The 18931-nt window shown below is 42.2% G+C and overlaps 1 protein-coding gene across 5 annotated transcripts in view; it reads right to left on the bottom strand.

The window, feature by feature from the left end:
- SCN8A (sodium voltage-gated channel alpha subunit 8) overlaps nt 1-18931 on the bottom strand; it is a 170824-nt gene that overhangs the window by 92152 nt on the left and 59741 nt on the right. The gene's annotated exons all lie outside the window — the stretch shown is intronic.

Here is an 18931-nt window from a genome sequence, read left to right as displayed (position 1 = left end):
AATAATAGAATTAAGAATAGTAATAGCTAAAAGTGGTTCCCAACCCATTCTGAACTTCAGAAAGATTTAAGGAGCTTTTTGAAAAATAAGGACATCTGGGCCAAGAAAAAAAGAAAGAGAATTTAAGTGTTTATACATGCTACAACATGGTCTTGCAAAATCTTGAAAAGAGTTCAGACACAAAAGGCCACATGTTGTACGATTTCGTTTATGTGAAATGTCCAGAACAGGCAAATCTTGATGGAAAGTTGGTTAGTGGCTGCCTAGGGCTGGATGGAGAGGGGATTAGGAACTCGCTGCAAATGGGTCTCTCTAGGGTGATGAAAGTGTTGTGAAACTAGATAGTGGTAATGCCTGCAAACCTTGTGAACAAAAAGCCAATGAATTGTACACTTTAAAATGGTGGATTTTCTAGCTTGTGAACTGTATCTCAATGAAAACAAAACACCACAAAAACACACACAAAACTGAACCATGTAAGAGGTATAAGACATATAAAAAGTTCTAAAGAACGATACCACAAACATTTATGCACCCATCAGTTAGCCTAGGAAATAACGCCTTACCAATACTGCTCCTTTCTGCACTCCTTTCCAAATACACACTCTCCTTCCCACAGAGGTCAGCGATATTTTGAATTTGGTACTGAGGTCCCACCTTTTGTGGTATATTTCCAGTTACTCTGAGCTCCCCCTTTTCTACACTCAGAGTTTGTGTCTTTCGTTATTCTCCCAGCTCTTTTTGTACCCTCCCCTCCACCCTCTCCACCTACTCCTAGAACTAAGTTTCAAGCTCTTGGAGAGCGGGAACCAACCTCACTCCTCCCACTGCCTCCCACAGCTCCAATATAATGCTCAGGCCAAGCACTCCCAATAAACGGTTGCTGGCAGATTTTTCAAAGTTACTGTCTCCTCATCTTCTGCTCTTTCCTCTCCTAATCTGACAGAGCCACGCCGGTCTCTCCACAGTAGAAAAGCAGTGCTGGTACTGAGCCATATACATCCTGGAAATGCTCAATGCACCATCCCCAGGGTGAGAATGCACTGCAATCATATTCTTCCTGTACTAGAAGGGACTGGTTCCAGTGGGGCACGCTGCAGGGAAAGACTAATCCTAAAAGCAAGAGGAAGTAGTAGACTTGGGGTTAGGCTGAAAGAGGTCAAGGGCTGAGCTACTGGCTCTTCCATATTTTGGCTTCCCAAAGAAACAAAGAGCCCTGCACTCTCTCAAAACCCCCTCTCTGAAGTACTTGTACTCCTCTGTGTTTCTATAGCAACCCCCTCTCTGAAAATGCCAAGCCTTTTAAATAACCTCCTCATTCAACCTCATAATATTCCCGTGAAGTATGTGTGAAGGAGGGATTATTATCCTCTATGCATCTCACAAAAGCTCAGGAGAGGGACACCACCTATCAGAGGTCAGGCAGCAAGGAGCAACATATTATTCCAAGTTTAGAGCCTCTTTACAGCTCCTATTGTGCCGGATTGAGAGGCAGTTCAATGGGAACATGGCAGAGAATGAACCTGGTGTGGGGGGTGGAGTCTCTGGTGAATGAGAACGTTGAGCCCCTGGGGTACGCTGCATAAAAGCCTCAGTAACAAGGGAAGAAGCACTGGCCCGAGCCCCAGGATCCAAAACCACCAGGCTGGGCCTTTCCAAAGTCACCTACCTGCCTTAGAAGAAGACAAGCAACAGGGCTGTTAAAAGTTAACAAACTCTGCACCTTCCCAATTTCTCATCTCGTAGTTTGGTCATGATGGAAAGATAGGTCTAGAGGGACCACTGAGGGTGTTTCCTATCTCAGAATCAGAGCCTGCGCAGCACCTGGCATGGAGCAGATGCTCGATAAATGCCTGTTGCTTGGTGACTGAACAAATGCTTGTATGTCTGAGGTGAGGGAAAAGAAGAGGAAAAGGAAAAGGAAGACGTTAGGAAACTGAAGTTGTTAGGCCTTGGTTGAAGAAGAACTAGGAGGTAGCTAGGATTCTGAATGAGTACAGTGCTGAGTTGGCAAGAAAGAGACTGATGATCCTGAGGGAAACTAGGTCTTTTTAGTGAATTTTAAAACGATGGTTTTGTAGGTATAAAGGCTTCCTTATGGACATTTTATGTGTGAAGTAGAAATTTCACAATTAATTTGGATACTGAATACTGTATACAGAATAGTTTATCATCACTCCTTTCTAAATATTTATACCCTCTATCTTTATCAAGTATAAAAACAGGAGATATTTTTTCTATTCAAAGAGAAATAAACATCTAGCTTTCACTAAACCTCCAGAAACGAAGGTGAATCCTCCATACTTCAAGCAGCAAGTTGTATTACAATAAAACATACTTTACTGTTAAAATAATTAGATTTACATATGCTTAATTCATATGCAGTTTTTCAAACTTCATCTTTTGCATAAAGCAAGATGCTGTTTGGACCAACACAAGTTCTCAAGGCTTAGCAATCTCCTTTTAACACTGGGGCTTGCAGTGCTTACCTGAGAGATAGAATAATATATATCGGGGGTCAGCAAACCTTTTCTGTAAAGGGTCAGATAGCAAATATTATAGGTTCTATGGGCCATACAGTCCCTGTTGCAACAACCTGCCATTGTAGTTGCAAAAGTAACCACAGACAATACGTAAACAAATGAGTGGCTGTGTTCAAATAAAACTTTATTTACAGACAAGGAAATTTTAATTTCATAAAATTTTCACATATCACAAAATATTATTATGCTCTTGACTTTTCCCCAACCCTTTAAAAATGTGAAAAACCTTCTTTTTTTTTTTTTAGCCACACCATGAGGCTTGTGGGATCTTAGTTCCCCAACCAGGGATGGAACCTGTGCCCCCTGCAGTGTAAGCACGGAGTCCTAACCACTGGACCGCCAGGGAAGTCCCGTGAAAACCCTTCTTCTTAACTCATGGGCTGTAGAAAAGCAAATGGCAGAGCTGATCTGGGCCAGGGAACAAGGTTGGCTAATCCCTGTTATGTACTAACACCAGTTCTGACCTAAACCAGACTGGTTGCTTAAGAATGATCTGATCAGCTTTAAAAAAAAAAGCAGATTCTCAAGTCCCACCTCAGAGGTTCTGATACACAAGCTGCAGAGGAATCTGTGCTCATCAGGATTTGAGAACTGCCACATCACCTGTCAGGTATTAAAACACATAGGTTGTCCTTCTTCACCTGCCTCTACCTGGCTATGTGGCCTGGGGGAGCCCCTGCAGCTCTCTGGATCTCCTTTTCCTCATCTCTAACATGAGAGAGGGGCTGCCTGACGGGCGTACCCAGGTCCTTTCCAGCTCTGCAATCTGTTAGTCTACAGTTTGCAAAATGCACAGAAGCATCCAACATTCAGTGCAACAAAGCAGCAAACCGTACCTTTGAGGAGAAAACCTACTGTTATTCATTCCTTCACATTACATCTTGCTAGAACTCTCCTGAGTTACTTATTTTGCTCCTTCAACTGAAACTCTGTCAAGTCCATGGTCAACAGTGCTTAATACTATCCTGACAACTATACTTATGTGGGCAGAGGGCAGCATGGGGCAGAAGGGTACCAGACAGAACTGTACCACAGGCTGCTTTTTCCCTGCCCTATATCCCCTACTTATACCCCCTGTTCTTAGCAGGACAGTGACTATGGGAGAGAGAATGGATAGGGATGACTGGTGATGGGTTGACTTTTAAAAAAATATATACAAAAGCATTTTAAAGTCATACACATGGCTGATTTAAATCTCAGTCATCATTGTTACACTGCTGGTAAGAATCCGAAAAGACGATTCGTCCCTTATTCGATGCTGTGCTCCAACACCAGATCCTTTAAAGCTCAGGAGGACTGGGAAGGACAGCAAGCCTTGGATTCTTACGAGAATATTTCTTAAGCAACAGTCACTTGGTACTCATGATGTCCAATAATATTCTACCTAATCTGTCTTAAATTAGATCTTTGTGAAGTAAATGAGTTAAAAGGGAAATTGAAATTGAATTGTGGCTTATGGCCCAAGGGAAAATATCAGTTTATAACAACAGCCACTGAATGTGTGTGAGCACAAGGCCCATTAGCAGCGGTGGAACAGCTCTTCACAAGTTACGGCATGGAGTATTAACAAATGTGTCATGCCGGCATAAGATGAGCCTTCTGAAAAGCACAGGTTCGGGCTTCCCTGGTGGCGCTGTGGTTGAGAGTCCGCCTGCCGTTGCGGGGGACACGGGTTCGTGCCCCGGTCCGGGAAGATCCCACATGCCACGGAGCGGCTGGGCCCGTGAGCCATGGCCACTGAGCCTGCACGTCCGGAGCCTGTGCTCCGCAACGGGAGAGGCCACGACAGTGAGAAGCCCGCGTACCACAAAAAAAAAAAAAAAAAAAAAAAGCACAGGCTTTTCATTTCTAATTAGCAATGTGGGGATAGAGCACACGATGGGGGAGCTTTGCCATTGCTAACGCAGGGTAAGAGATATGCTCTTCCGTCTACAGTAAGGAGCAGGGACATTGTGCAAGGCCAGGTGCGAGCTCATTCACGCTCATGCCAAACAAATCCTAGCACACTGCAAACACAATACAACAAACGCACACAGTTACCAAAGTACTGCATGCAGCCAACTCCTGAGCATTTCCCCACCCTCACCCCAGGACTGGATTAAGCTTTTTAGCCATACAAAATGTATAAATTAAAGTAATAAAGGGTGGGTACATATGAAAGGACATTACAGGGAGGAGTACTCAAGGCAGGGGTGGAGTATATCACAGAACAGAAAGCTTCTTAGGGAAAGGTTTATTACCCAGCTCCTGGTTTGCTGTGGGACACAAGGCCCAGGAGAGCAGTTCTCCACCCAACCAAGTTCTCCCTCCCCTGAGAGGTCATCATTTCAGTTGGGGCGAAGGTAACCCGCAGGTATCTGATGGCCTTCCAGCTATAATGAACACCTAGGGGCTCAGGGATTGAGCTAATCTACAAGGGGGCAGTTGGCTCCATCCGGCTCTAACTGTTATCGACACTGATTTACGACCATCTCCCCAGGGTTTGGACCCTAGATCCTAACTGTTTTGACTTCCGGAATTGCCTGACCCTCTCATTGTTAGCTGACTTCTAGCCTTAAATTCTTGTCTGCTAAACCTAATATATACATATGTACCTTTTTCTCCCAGACATACGTCACCTCTTCTGAACCAGGCAACTAGCTAATTTGACTTACAACAGTTCTTAGCTCTTTCCTGCCTAACTATAAATTCTTAATTCTGGTACCTTCTACGGGGGCAAATCCTCTCTGCCTATTGGTTTCAGAGTGTGCATGCATAGAGAAGGACTCTGCTACCCAGTAACAATACAAATATAGCTGATCTGAAGAACAGCTATAACAGTGATAAGAGCAGTAGCCAGTTGTCCACTAGTCAATGGCTACAGTTTTTGGCATTTGCTTCTAAGTAACTATACAGCCAATACAGCAGGCAACAAATAAATGTCCTTTCAAGTTTTCCCTGTTTTACTATAGAAAAAACGTAATGCTAAATCTAAACAGATTCTACCTCAGACTAGGAAGCTGTTCAGAAATAAATGACCTGCACTGTCAAAATGACTTACACCCTGCTGAAAAGGAGTCCTGATGCCTTTCTGAATGCTAATCTGCTCAGTGGGTCCCTCAAGTAAAATTACAATTATAGTCCCAGGGTGTCCCAGGAAAGGCTCCAGCAAAGGCACAACTGCCTGAATCCCCAGAGTGCCTGTGTCCTGGTGCCCAGCTGAGAAATACTGAACTAAAAAGCAGGACATCAGGACACAGGCAATTTCCTTTTTCATTTAGGCTCATACTTCTGTTTGAACTATATATTTAGAGCCGTCATCTTCCAGGTCTCTATTCCACTACACTGAGGAGTGAGCAAGAGAGACCTCCAAATCCCATATTTATATTCCTTTTATTCATTGATAATTGTACCTATGAGTCTGTTTGAAGAGATAATAACATTTAGCATGTATTAAGCAGGTACTATGCGGCAGGCACCCTACTGAGATGCCTTATACAATACCTGTCTGTCTCACAGCCACCACTCGATGAGGTAGGGACATTTTATAGATGATGAAATTGTAGCAAGACCACAAAGTTGTTTAGCGGTAAAACTTAGAACTGAACCAAGGCAGTCTAACTCCAAAGCTTATTCCTTTTTCCTTTATAAATTTATTTATTTATCTTATATTTGACTGCGTTGGGTCTTCGGTGCTGCGCACAGCTTTCCTCTAGTTGCAGCGAGCGGGGGCTTCTCTTGTTGCGGAGCACGGGCTCCAGGCGCACAGGCTTCAGTAGTTGTGGCTCGCGGGCTCTAGAACATAGGCTCAGTAGTTGTGGCGCACGGGCTTAGCTGCTCCGCAGCATGTGGGATCTTCCCGGACCAGGGCTCGAACCCGTGTTCCCTGCACGTTCCGCGGTGGCGGATTCTTAACCACTGCACCACCAGGGAAGCCCCAAAGCCTACACTTAATTATCACACAATACTGCAATTTTGAAAAAGCTTCAAAACTACTTATCAAGTCTAACTCCTCACTTTACAGATAAGAAAGCAAGCACAGAGCGCTCTGCCCAAGCTGAGACCACAGAGGTGGGAACAGGAATAGAAGGGTTCCTCAGAGTCCTGAACTCTTTTCAGCACACCAGGTCATCTGGTCCAAACCTCAGACCAATGAAGAAATCTTTTTTACTTGATACCTTTAACTCTGGCAAAAAAAAAAAGCCCTTGCACATGCCACAGAGTTCACAGCAGCTATTTACGGTATTTTCCCAAGCTAAGCTCCATGCAGATAATGCTAGCACCCCATCTGTCTGTGGCTTTGCTGTTTCCCACTGCTTCTGCATACACTTCCTCATTTGGTTTGACCTTGTAACCCCATGCCCTTCAACCCACATTTGGAGCAGCTGACACCCCCTTCCTGCCCACATCCTGGTCACAGGAAGCCACACCTGGCAGGACAGCAGCTGCTTCAGCTCTGAAACAGCATATGCTGCTCCCCAAGGCAGGGCAGCTCTGAACCTCCTATGTGGCCACCCCTCCTCACTGCCCTTCAGTATGAGTTTGCTTTCGATCTCCTTCCCCCTTCCCCTCTTGGGGGTACCCAGCCTGCAGCTGCTCTGGGGGTAAAGCAAAAGGCAAAAAGCAGGTTTATTACGTAAATGCCTCTCTTCACTGTACTCATATTCTAGAATTTATTCTCATTCTCCTCTCTCTTAGAAAGCAGCAGAGGAGACTGGTTTAGAGGCTTTAAGCCACAAAGACCTGGATTCAAGGCCCAGCTCCATTGCTTATTAGCTGTCATGATTTCAGGCAACCAACTTAGGTTGCTAAGGCTAAGTTTTCTTATTGATAAAATAGTGATAATGAGTGACAGCACCTACCTTATCAGATTATGAGGATTAAGTGAAAATTCACAAAAAGTCCTTACTACAGTGCCTGGCACAGAAGAAGGACTCAACAAATGCGATTACGGTAACGCTGCTGCTGCCACACAGATGCTGCTCTTCCTTCTGCAACTTGGCACCTCAGGCGGGGTAGCAGGAGGGGACTAAGGGGTAATATTCAAGTCACTTAGTATTCACACACTTGACATAAACCAGTAGGACACTTGTGCATAAGCTACTCCAAGAGTCCAAAGTCACTAGGACCAAAGTCAGTACAGCTGCACTGGCTCAAAATGGGCCCCAGAGGTTACTTCAGACCTGAGAACTCTGGAAGCAGGAGAAAAAAAACCCCAAAAAACTGCTGAATGCACACAGTGGGATCCAACCTGCCTCTCTCCTTTATCTCCCTTCTTACCAAACCAAGCCCCATGCTCCAGTCACAATGAAACTCATGGTTTTAAACACTTCAACGTTTTGCACGCCTCTCTGTCTTTTCATGTACTGTTCTTTATACCCAAACTACTCTTTCTTCTCTTTAACAGATGAAATGTTTTTTAACCATACTTTAATACTTCAAGGTACAGCTCAAATATCACCTGCTCTCCATTCAACTCTCTCCAACAGAATTATCCTTCCTTCCTGTGTGTTCCGACAACACTTCTGTTAGAGCACTTAACATAGTACTGTCACTCTGTTTATACATCAGTAACTCTCACTGGACCCTGAGATCCTTAAAGGCAGGGGTATATCTCCAACTACTGTGACTTTCTTAGCTTAGCAAGCAGAAGATGTAATATGATGCCCATCTGGTACAAGGTAGACAGTTCATACCTATTTGTTGAATGTATGAATGAATCTCTTAGTCATGAGGCAATGATGCAGCTAAAATCAACTAACTTATAACTATATCCAACTTTATGCTAGGTGTCTAATCGACCTTTTCCACTCTTTAGCTCATCCACCCATAAAAATTTATTAATTTTAGTTTGAAAAGTCTTTTCACCTTTTCTACATCTTAGATACCATGCTGAAGATATGATATGCAACAAATGAACTAAAAAAAACCCCATACTATATTCATATTGAGGCCGTGCAAAATGACAGAAATTATCTAAAAATGATAGTAAAAAACAAAACCCAAAAATCATCCTGCAATATACTCTATAGAGACAGCATGATATGGTAGAAAGACCATGAGCATTAAATTCACATATCCCGGGAACTGAAACCCGGCTTCACCACACACTAGGTGAGGGAATTTCAACAGCAAAGTAACATTTCTGAGCCACAATTTTTTCTTACTTGTAAAAATGTGCAACATTCACTGATAGCTTCCTAAGTGATCCTCAAGGACTGCAGAAAATTGGAGAGTCAATCATGATACCTAGAATGTGGGTGGTATCCTCAACTAAAGTAGCAGCTGAAGTAAGTAGGTTTGAGGGGAGAAAACGAGTTCAATTTTGAATACACTGAGTTACCTATGGGAAGTCCAGATAGAGATGCCTGGCAAGACACTGAATATCTAAGGAGGGCTCTAGGCTGGAGATACAGATTCAAGAGTAGTGAGAGAATGGACAAGATCAGCCAGGGAGAATTTGCCAAATGAGAGGAACACAGGCCAAGGACTGAACCTGTGGGAATGTCAACATTTAAAGGAACAGTGGAAGAAATGAAGGAAAGAGAAGGAACAGTCCGAGATGGAAAGAGAATTAGGCCAAGGAAGTGAAGAACTGCAAGAATCAGGGAGTAATAAACAGTGTCAAATACAGCAGAGAGGTTCAGTGAGATAAGAACGGAAAAAATGTCCATTAGATTTGGTAATTTGAGATCCTGGAGGATCTTATATTGAGAATGCCAGTAGAGCGGGGAGGATGCAGACTCAGCTGCAAGGATGGAGGAGTGGGTGGGAGATGTGTAGGTGGTGAGGGTGAGCAACGGCTACTCTTTAAAAGCTTCAATGGCATGAGAAGAGAGATTATACCTGCTGGAGATATGGGGTCAAGTGTGGGCTCATTAAGATGGGAGAGGCTTTTAGTATGTTTATAGGCTGAGGGGAAGAACCACTGTGAAAGGGAAAGATAGAAAGTACAGAAAAGAGAGGGGATAACTGAGAGAGTGAGGTGCTAGAGAAAGTGGGAGGCATGGATGGGCTCAAAGGCACAGGGAGAGGGATTGACATTGAACAGCAGATGGGTTGGGTACCTCATCCTCTGAAATGGGAGGAATATTTTATTCAAACTTCATTCCATAGGCCAAACTTTGTAGACTCAAAGTGTCTGGAACAGGAATGCCTTTTCAGAGCAGGTATCAAAAATGTTGCTAGAATCAGTTGACAGAAAATGCCATATAATGGGGAAATCCTAATCTTGAATTGTGTCAAATAGGGTTATATATAAAGAATTTACAACTCATGTGAATTTGGAATCAGTCAATCCCTGTATAATGATGTCACAGTCTTACTCTCTTTTACTAAGAATGGATTTAAAATATGGCTAATTATAGTGAGATGATGATCAATATCACTGCAATCTCGAGAATCCTCCAACATTTATACGGTCATTACTAAATATCCCATTCAACAGGTTAATTCTTTTTTTTAAAAAATAAACTTATTTATTTATTTTTAATTTTTGGCTGCATTGGGTCTTCGTTGCTGCACGTGGGCTTTCTCTAGTTGCGGTGAGCAGGGGCTACTCTTCGTTGAGGTGCGTGGGCTTCTCATTGCAGTGGATTCTCTTGTTGCAGAGCACAGGCTCTAGGCATGCGGGCTTCAGTAGCTGTGGCACACAGGCTTAGTTGCTCCTCGGCATGTGGGATCCTCCTGGACCAGGGCTCGAACCCGTGTCCCCTGCATTGTCAGGCAGATTCTTAACCACTGCGCCACCAGGGAATTCCCCAACAGGTTAATTCTTAATAGAATAAAAAGATTTCATAAACTACACCCTGGAGAAACCATCAGAGATTAATTCCTAAAATTACCAGTCAGCGTAATGTTATGGCTCAGGTGATTAGCTAATAATATACACCCAAGAATTCAGGTAAGGGCTTCCCTGGTGGCGCAGTGGTTGGGAGTCCACCTGCCGATGCAGGGGACACGGGTTCGTGCCCCGGTCCGGGAAGATCCCACATGCCGCGGAGCGGCTGGGCCCGTGAGCCATGGCCGCTGAGCCTGCGCGTCCGGAGCCTGTGCTCCGCAGCGGGAGAGGCCACAACAGTGAGAGGCCCGCGTACCACAAAAAAAAAAAAAAAAAGAATTCAGGTAAAAGTTGTCTCTTATACACTATGTGGCTCAGAACCTTGGAACTGCAAATTAGGACTTGTACAAGGACTAGAGAAGACCTGAGGTTCTTTTCTGGGGAAAATTTTCTTTTCTGGGGAAAATTTCAACACTAATGTTGAAATGTATTGATCTCCTGCCTATGTAAAAATCTAAGATTGGCAAACTCAGTGGAGTAACAATACTGGCTTTTAAACAACTCAGAATACCTGTGATATGGGTCCTTTTGAAGATTATAACTTAGTACTTGCTAAAAGCGTATTTAAGACACTGAATATTTAAGAGAGCATGTAGCCGTTGACTCTTCTGCATTCTCCACGTTTGGGTCTCTGTACCAAGTTACAGCACCACAATCTTTAAGGTACCTGGACTATATTAAATTCATTAATGTACCTATGGTTATCTGTAATAATTTTATTTCTTTACTTGTCTATTATCTGTCTCCCCAACAAAAACGGACTTCCAGGAGTGGTATATAGAGCTTGCCTGCTTTGTTCCCAAGGGTATGGAACAGAACCTGGGTATAAAGAAGACAATAACAATTGATCCAATTATCAAATGAAGGACTGAATGCTCAACTCTTTCCTTAAGCTTCTACAATCAATCACAAATTCCTATCAATTTATCTCTACATCACTTCTGACTTCACCTATTCCCCTTACTTTTCACTTCCACCACCACACTTCAGACCCTCACTACTTCATAGCCGGTCGCTCTGTCCCAGTTCTCTTTCCCTCGGGTTTATCCTACACATCACTGCCACATTCACCTCCTCAAAACACAACTTTGATCACATATCCTTACTCCCATTCAAAAGCCTTCAGTAGGGCTTCCCTGGTGGCGCAGTGGTTGAGAATCAGCCTGCCAATACAGGGGACACGGGTTCGAGCCCTGGTCCAGGAAGATCCCACATGCCACGGAGCAACTAAGCCCGTGCGCCACAACTACTAAGCCTGCACGCTAGAGCCCAAGAGCCACAGCTACTGAGCCCACGTGCTTACAGCCCGTGCTCCGCAACAAGAGAAGCCACCGCAATGAGAAGCCCGCGCACCGCAACGAAGAGTAGCCCCTGCTCGCCACAACTAGAGAAAAGCCCTCGCGCAGCAACGAAGACCCAACACAGCCAAAAATAAATAAATTTATTTTTTTTAAAAACAGGCTTCAGTAGTTGTCTATTGCTTATCAAGTGAGGACCAGACTTCTCCGTCTAACACTGTAAGTCCTCCATGACTTGGCTCCAGCACACCCTTCCCAGACGCATCACCCAACTCCCCAAATGCCAATCAAATTAGACTACTGAGCTTTCTCTTACATTATCTTATGCCCTTGTTTCTGAGCCTTTGTTTATATTGTTCTTTCTGCCTAGAATGTTTCAGTCTATCTCTCTTTTCTAAAATCCAAATATTATGCCTACTATGAAGTAGCAAGGCACTTTCTGAGGCCCCCTTATCAAAAGTGATACCACCCCACACACTACCATGTTATAAGCTACGTAAGGGTCAAAAATGGACTTTATTAATCTGTGATCCCCCCAAGAGAGCCCAATACCCCCAAGGTCTCACACATAGGAAGTACTCAAGAAGTATTTGTTGAATAAATAGATCATATTTTATATGAGACAACCCAAACTGGTATATACCCCACGTCAGCTTCTCTCACTTCCTTTAGAGTCGGTTATTACAGGGAGGGTAACACAACTCCCACAGATGAGAAAGAAGCAAAACACTTAATAAAGGCAGGTATGACAGAACAACTTCGAATATTCAGGAAATAACATCCTTTGTGTAATAAAGACTTGATACCAATAAATCAGGAAGAGCACTAGGTAGCGGCTATTACCTAATGGTCTTTGAGAAAGTCCCTGCTAATCTAAGGAGCTACAAGAGGAGAGTTAAGACTGGTGCACTTACCAAAAGTAATTCAGCCCTCCGAAAGTCCCCTAAAATGTCAGGAAACCCATTTCTTTTTTTTTTTTTTTCTGTACGCGGGACTCTCACTGTTGGGGCCTCTCCCGTTGCGGAGCACAGGTTCCGGACGCGCAGGCTCAGCGGCCATGGCTCACGGGCCCAGCCGCTCCGCGGCACGTGGGATCCTCCTGGACCGGGGCACGGACCCGTGTCCCCTGCATCGGCAGGCGGACTCTCAACCACTGCGCCACCAGGGAAGCCCCAGGAAACCCATTTCTTGATCTAATTCCTCAGCCCCTAAAGGAAACTAATTCTTCAGGAAAGGAAAAGATATATTGATAATCAGTGTTTTTCCTCCTAGAGTTCCATTCATTTTGGTAGATGGGAAAACTTTTCATTAGAAAAAAAAAATCATAATGTCACCTTTCACGTTCAAAGCACTTAGAAAAGTACATAGTGTTTCCACAGGCATTATCTCATAAGATTGACTCGTTCATTCAACAAATATGGATTGAACACTTACTATAGGGCACGCACTGCGCCAGCTAACGAGCATACAAGAGAATGAACAATAAACAAATAAATATATGCTAGGTGTATAATATATGCTAGGTGTATAATATATGCTAGGTGTATAATATATGCTAGGTGTATAATATATGCTAGGTGTATAACGGAGAAAAATGAAGGCGGGCTAGCACAACAGGCTGTTTTGTTTTGTATAGTGTAGGCAAGATATAATCTTCACAACAACACTGTAGAATAGGTGGGATATTAACTATTAGCATAATCTTAATTTTCTGTATGAGGGAGAGTGAGATGCTGAATGGTTAAGTGACATGCCCAAGATCATTTAGAATTAGGTGGAAATGGGATCAGAAATAAGGTTTCTCAGCTCCTGGTCTATTGCTAAGGCTATGAAAGAGGAATCTGATTTAAGATTGTTTAATTAAATTCCTTTTCCTCTAGATAATGATACTTGGAGAATGGAAAAGAACCCCATACCACGCACTTCCTTAACCCACCACCCTGAGAATGGCCTTCCTCCCATTTGCTCACAAGCATTTGCCTCAACTTGATTTGGTGAATAAAACAATGGAAACATTTTGTTTTTTTATATTGCTGCAAAACGTTTTTTTTAAACAAAAGAAAACGTCTAGCTTTAAAACACCTAGTTTTCACTCAAAACAGAAAGCGGCATCTAGGCCTGTTGTGCAGCAACAGGCAATTCAACGCTTCATTAGCGATACTTCAAATCACACCTAATGAACATAAATCCTCCTTTAACAGCCTGTCTCCACTCTGCACACCTGCTGAAAGTGTGTGAAACTAGATTCTGCAAGGATTTTCTGCCAGGAGCTCATGGGCATGCATGCATGCGGCACGCGCGTGTGCGTGGTGTGTGTGTGTGTGTGTGTGTGTGTGTGTGTGTGTGTGTGTGTGTGTGACTTAAGAGTTCTTCATTTGAGGAAGCTGATGGCATTAATATTAGGGATGTAAGGAAAAAACTGTAAACATTGCTGGGCACAGGGTGCCCTGCCATACCTAACCTGAGTTACAACTAAAACCCACTTCTCAGGGCTGGGATCTTAACGTATTATAGAAATTCAGGAGGAGGAATCCGTTCCAATGTAAACAACAAGTTAGGCTGTAAGGAAGAAGAGGCCTCAGGGCTAGGCCTAGACAAATGTGGTTAAGTGTCCAAAGGTGAAGTTAAAGCATAGAGTATATTCCAGAAGAAGGGGATGGAGACCAGAAGGCAGGCGGCACCAGGGCAACAGAATAGTTTGCAACAGATAAAACATAATATGTGACAGGCATAATATGTGAAATACAATTAGAAAGATATAGACATAAGCGCAACTCTTACCTTGCATATATTGTAGGTAAGGAAATTTGAAGCGCAGAGAATTTAAGTGATTTGGCCAAGGGCAGACAAGAGGCAATGGCAGAACTAAAATGAGGTTTTTCTATTCCCAGTTAAGTGCTCTTTTCACTATATCATTCTGCTGGGGGGTTGGCGGGGGCTAAGAAATAATCTTCCTTTAAAAAGCAAAAATATGTGAAGAGGTGAAGTAAAATTCCCTCCAAATTACATGTCCAGCTGAACAGTGGTAGCAGTATCGATACTGAGCCCATGTCTCTGGAACAAGTCGTCTAGGCCGCTAGACTACTCAGAGCTCCTTCACCTGAGAAGGTAAAGTACTGGAGCTAACACAAATGCCATCCTTTCCCCCAGAAGCACTGCATTTCTTAGGACCCATCCTAAGAAGGGCTATTAAACCACAGGGATTATAAGGGATGTGAATGAAAAAGCAGGGTTTTTTTCTCTCTCCGTATCTGCATGCCTCACTTCAGAAGGACTGAGCCAACCGAGGCTGAGGATCGATCAATGAAAAATTAGAAAAGTGGAAAACTAGAAATATGTTGTAACAAACTGAGAGTTAGGAGGTGTTCGCAAATACTTTTGACAAAGCATTTCACCTTATTAAGTTTATAAAATGAGGAGGCTGAACTAGATGATGTCTAAGCCTACCATATTCTAATTTTCTTTGATTCTAGGTTGACTCCAATTTGCAGGAAAAGACAGACATGAAAACTTGAAGGTAAAATGAACTTTGGGAAACCATATGTAATTTTTTAATGCAATAGGTATGTGCCCAATTTAAAGGAACATAATCAATCCTGTAATTTGGATTTTTGCTTACAGGGCTTTCTTATGGGAGGGCATATCCACAGAACAAAAAGGACACCAATAACAATTATTGGTTTTAATAAACAGGAAAAAAGGGTAGGAGCCAACTCTGAAGGTCTTCTTTCAACTTAATACACTGACTTTCTTGTTGCCCCACTTAAGACAGTTCTTAGGACTAAACACGGCCATTTAAAATTCAACAAGTTATTATTAAGCATTGGAGAGTATATTTTGTAGTAAAGATAGAAAGACACTTCAAGCAATAGAGAAGAAGTCCTTGATTTGATTTACCAAAAAGCATGTGGAAGGGGAGAAATGAACAGAGAATTTACCCTGATAAAACTTAAGATTCCATAGTATGAAAGAAGGGAAAACAAATAAAATTAAGACTTCAATTGGCTTAATAAAATAGAAAGAAAACCAAGAGCAAAGGCATTCAGGACGGCTCAAGTTCCTAAAATACCTATTTGTTTTTGGTTGTACATATGCAGTATAAAGAAACTCTGGAAGATACTACTAACAATGGTTACCTGCGGCAGAGAGGCAGGAAGTGGGCTGAGGAGAGAGAAGTGTAAAGGGGAGACTTTTACTCAATACCTTTTTTACTGAATACCTTTTATTGAATTTTTAACCATGTAAATATATTACCTATTTTAAAAATTAAATAAATTAAAAAGTTTAAATGTCCTGTAAATTCAATTCTTTTCAGGTGACACTCGAAAAACAAGAAAGCCAAAGAATGGAGACATGCGAACAAAGTACCAAGAGGCAAGGAAAATGTTGTAGCACTGGGAGTTCTGAGACAGTCCAAAGAGAGGATGATCTGGATCGTTCTGGGGGCCATCCGGGAAAGTCAGGTGAAATGCAATATGGACACCACCAAGAAGCTTAGGATAGATAGCTCAAACCAGCACCAGCTGGTACAATGGTATCTTGAAAACGTGATACACATGTTTTATGACCCTGTGTCCCTGGACAGTGTGAAATCCACAACAGAGAACTAGTTCTCTTTCACCCTCTAAAATAAAGAGAGAAGGAAGTGAGAAACCAGTTTCTATGAGAGTCACAAAAATGATTAATCAGGTAGAAAACAAGACCTATGAGGAAAAAATAAAGAAACCCACTTGTACCATTAAGCAAAGAAAAGAAATTCTACTTTGCAAGAATTATTTAAGGCAGCCCTTAAGAAACAAATGGAAGGGAATGTCCTCTTAAAGTCCTTTCTACTCTCAGGATATTTCAATATGTGGGTTGATTCCCAGCGTGCTTCCTTGTAGGGGAGACCTCGCTAATTTGGCCCAGTGAAAGGCCTGGTTAGTAAGACGTCTTAGTAATGCCAGTGAAGATATGCAAGTGAACTTGAACAAGCACATTATTTTTAATCAATTGAAAAACGCTTTATTTAAAAAGACAAATAATACCTTGAAGTGCTACTAATGTTCTTTCTTGTCATAGATGTTCGTTTGCTTTTAATAATCATTAAGCTAAGCATTTACGTTTTATGAATTTTTCTGCATGGTGGTATAGTTCAGGTTTTTTTTTAAAAAAAAAAGAATTTAAAGAATACAATTAAAGTTATCCTTTCCACAAACTATCTACCCTTGTGGTGAGGCCAAAGGCTGAAGTCAGATTTTCTATCATGAAGAGCCAGTCCCCTACTGGAGTGCCATCAACAGCTGGCCTAACCCGGAGAAGAGTCCCCATTAGCGCCAGAGACCACTCTCTGTGGGTCCTCACTCCCAAGCTAGGAGCACCGAAATCTAAGGCACTGGGAATGGAAAGAGGCTGTCTATAAGGCGGGAAGCAGGGAAAAAGGCAAGCAAAGGAAAACTAGGCTCTGACAATGAAGAGCTCTCTACATTTTTCATATATTAGTCAGGCTTAAGAAAAGGAAGTTTAATTTGCATCTGAGTTAGAAAAACAAATAGTTCAAATAAAAGCAAAGAGGTTTCAGGCACCTGAAAGGCCAGAGTCCAAAGGGCTTTACCTATCTGCTTATTGCCATAAGAGTATTTTCTGAAAAAGTTACACCAGTTGGCCAAACTTATCTCAGTAGGCACGACCTAAACTCTGTGTTTTGTTATTTCTTTTTACCTCTAAAAAGACTACGGACGCAAGGGCAGGAAAGAGGAGGGAAATATATCTTAAAATATTTCAAAATTTTACAATCAATGAAATATTTTTTTAAAAACAGTGCAAGATTCCATGTTCCCTTACTCACTAACCCAGAAAGCTAAAACCTTGTCTCCTTCCTCACCCACCTACCCCCATTCAGCAAAGGCCCAGATTAAATAGTTAGATTTTAAAAAAAGGATAAGTAAGTAAGGAAATCAATGACAGTTTATGGAAACTTACTTAGCCCCAGAATTTGACATTTGAAAACGTCCTTAGAAGTCTTGTCCAACTTCTCAATTCCTACATGAGAAATTTAGGCCCAGAGAGGTGAAATGACTTGCTCAAGGACATGAACTAGTTCTGAGATTTTTTTTCTTTATCTACTACTTTCTCTTCCCATGAACTATTTGTGGTAGCTTGAAAAATACACATACTAAGGAAGGAAACTATAAATAATAAACATGGTGAATTACGGTAGAGTGAAGATTTCTTACTTCTAGTCTACTTTTCTTTATATCATATCATGTTTTGTTCCTTAAACATTCTAAATTTCCCAGTGGAAGTTGCAGGCTACTGATTCTACTTTTTCCTATTACGTAGCTGTTCTGAGCTGCAACAGAAGTACCAGGGTGAAGGGCCATTTTCTGTAGACAACGTCTTCACTAGTTTTGCCATTCAGACCTAAGATGCCTCCACGACTACAGCTAAATCAAGAGATCTACTCGCCTCAAGTCTTACTTCTGTCCCATTATTAAGACAAAGAAACAGAAATTTCTTCCATAACTGAAAGACTAAGAGGCAATTTAGTTCACGGCAGTCTATAAGACAGTTTTGTTAATAAAGGCAGTTTAGTTAAGCTTTATATTTGTTAATATATAATTACACAAAGCCTTTTTACCCTTCATCTGGAAACACCTATGGATTTAATTCTTTAAATGACATCTGTCAAATGGGGGATCCCTAAAATGGTATCTGGTGTCAGTCTTCAGTATTCAATGGCTAATTACTTGGCCACCGGATTAACTGGGGGCTCTGCTTCATTACCTGTTGCCTAGTTTCAAAAGAGAATCGTGAGAAAGAAACCCAAGGTTTGGTCAAACATTTGTCCGGGAAATTTGAAACTCTTGGCAAAATGAAGATTGGTATTTCTTTCACTCATGCTTCTTACTAGCAGGAATAACAGAATTGACTCTATGTAAGAATCAGTATTCGCTGAATACAGACAACTGTGTAACAAGGCTACAGACCTGGTCTCCTCATTGGCCCAGTTTGGTTTACTCTATTCTATTCTTGTCCCCAAAGGCTATGATCTAATGTCACAAAGGGGGTTAGGTAAGCAGACAAAGCCATCATCTCCATTATATTAACAACAGGCTCTGTTGATGCTGCGATAGTAACATCATCTTTATATATAAAGATAGAATTCTGAATGTGTGAACAAGATTCTACAGGGCTGTGCCGTCTCTCACTATGCCATCTTTCTTGTACTCTATTAAAACACTCCCTTTTATGCCCCCCCCCACCTTTTTTTTTTTTTTTTTTTTTTTTTT

The sequence above is a fragment of the Aethalodelphis obliquidens genome, unplaced genomic scaffold, assembly GCF_003676395.1.
Source record: "Aethalodelphis obliquidens isolate GAN/ISIS:26980383/991018 unplaced genomic scaffold, ASM367639v1 scaffold8, whole genome shotgun sequence".
NCBI classification, from domain to species: Eukaryota; Metazoa; Chordata; class Mammalia; order Artiodactyla; family Delphinidae; genus Aethalodelphis; species Aethalodelphis obliquidens.
This window is presented reverse-complemented; position numbering and strand designations above follow the sequence as displayed.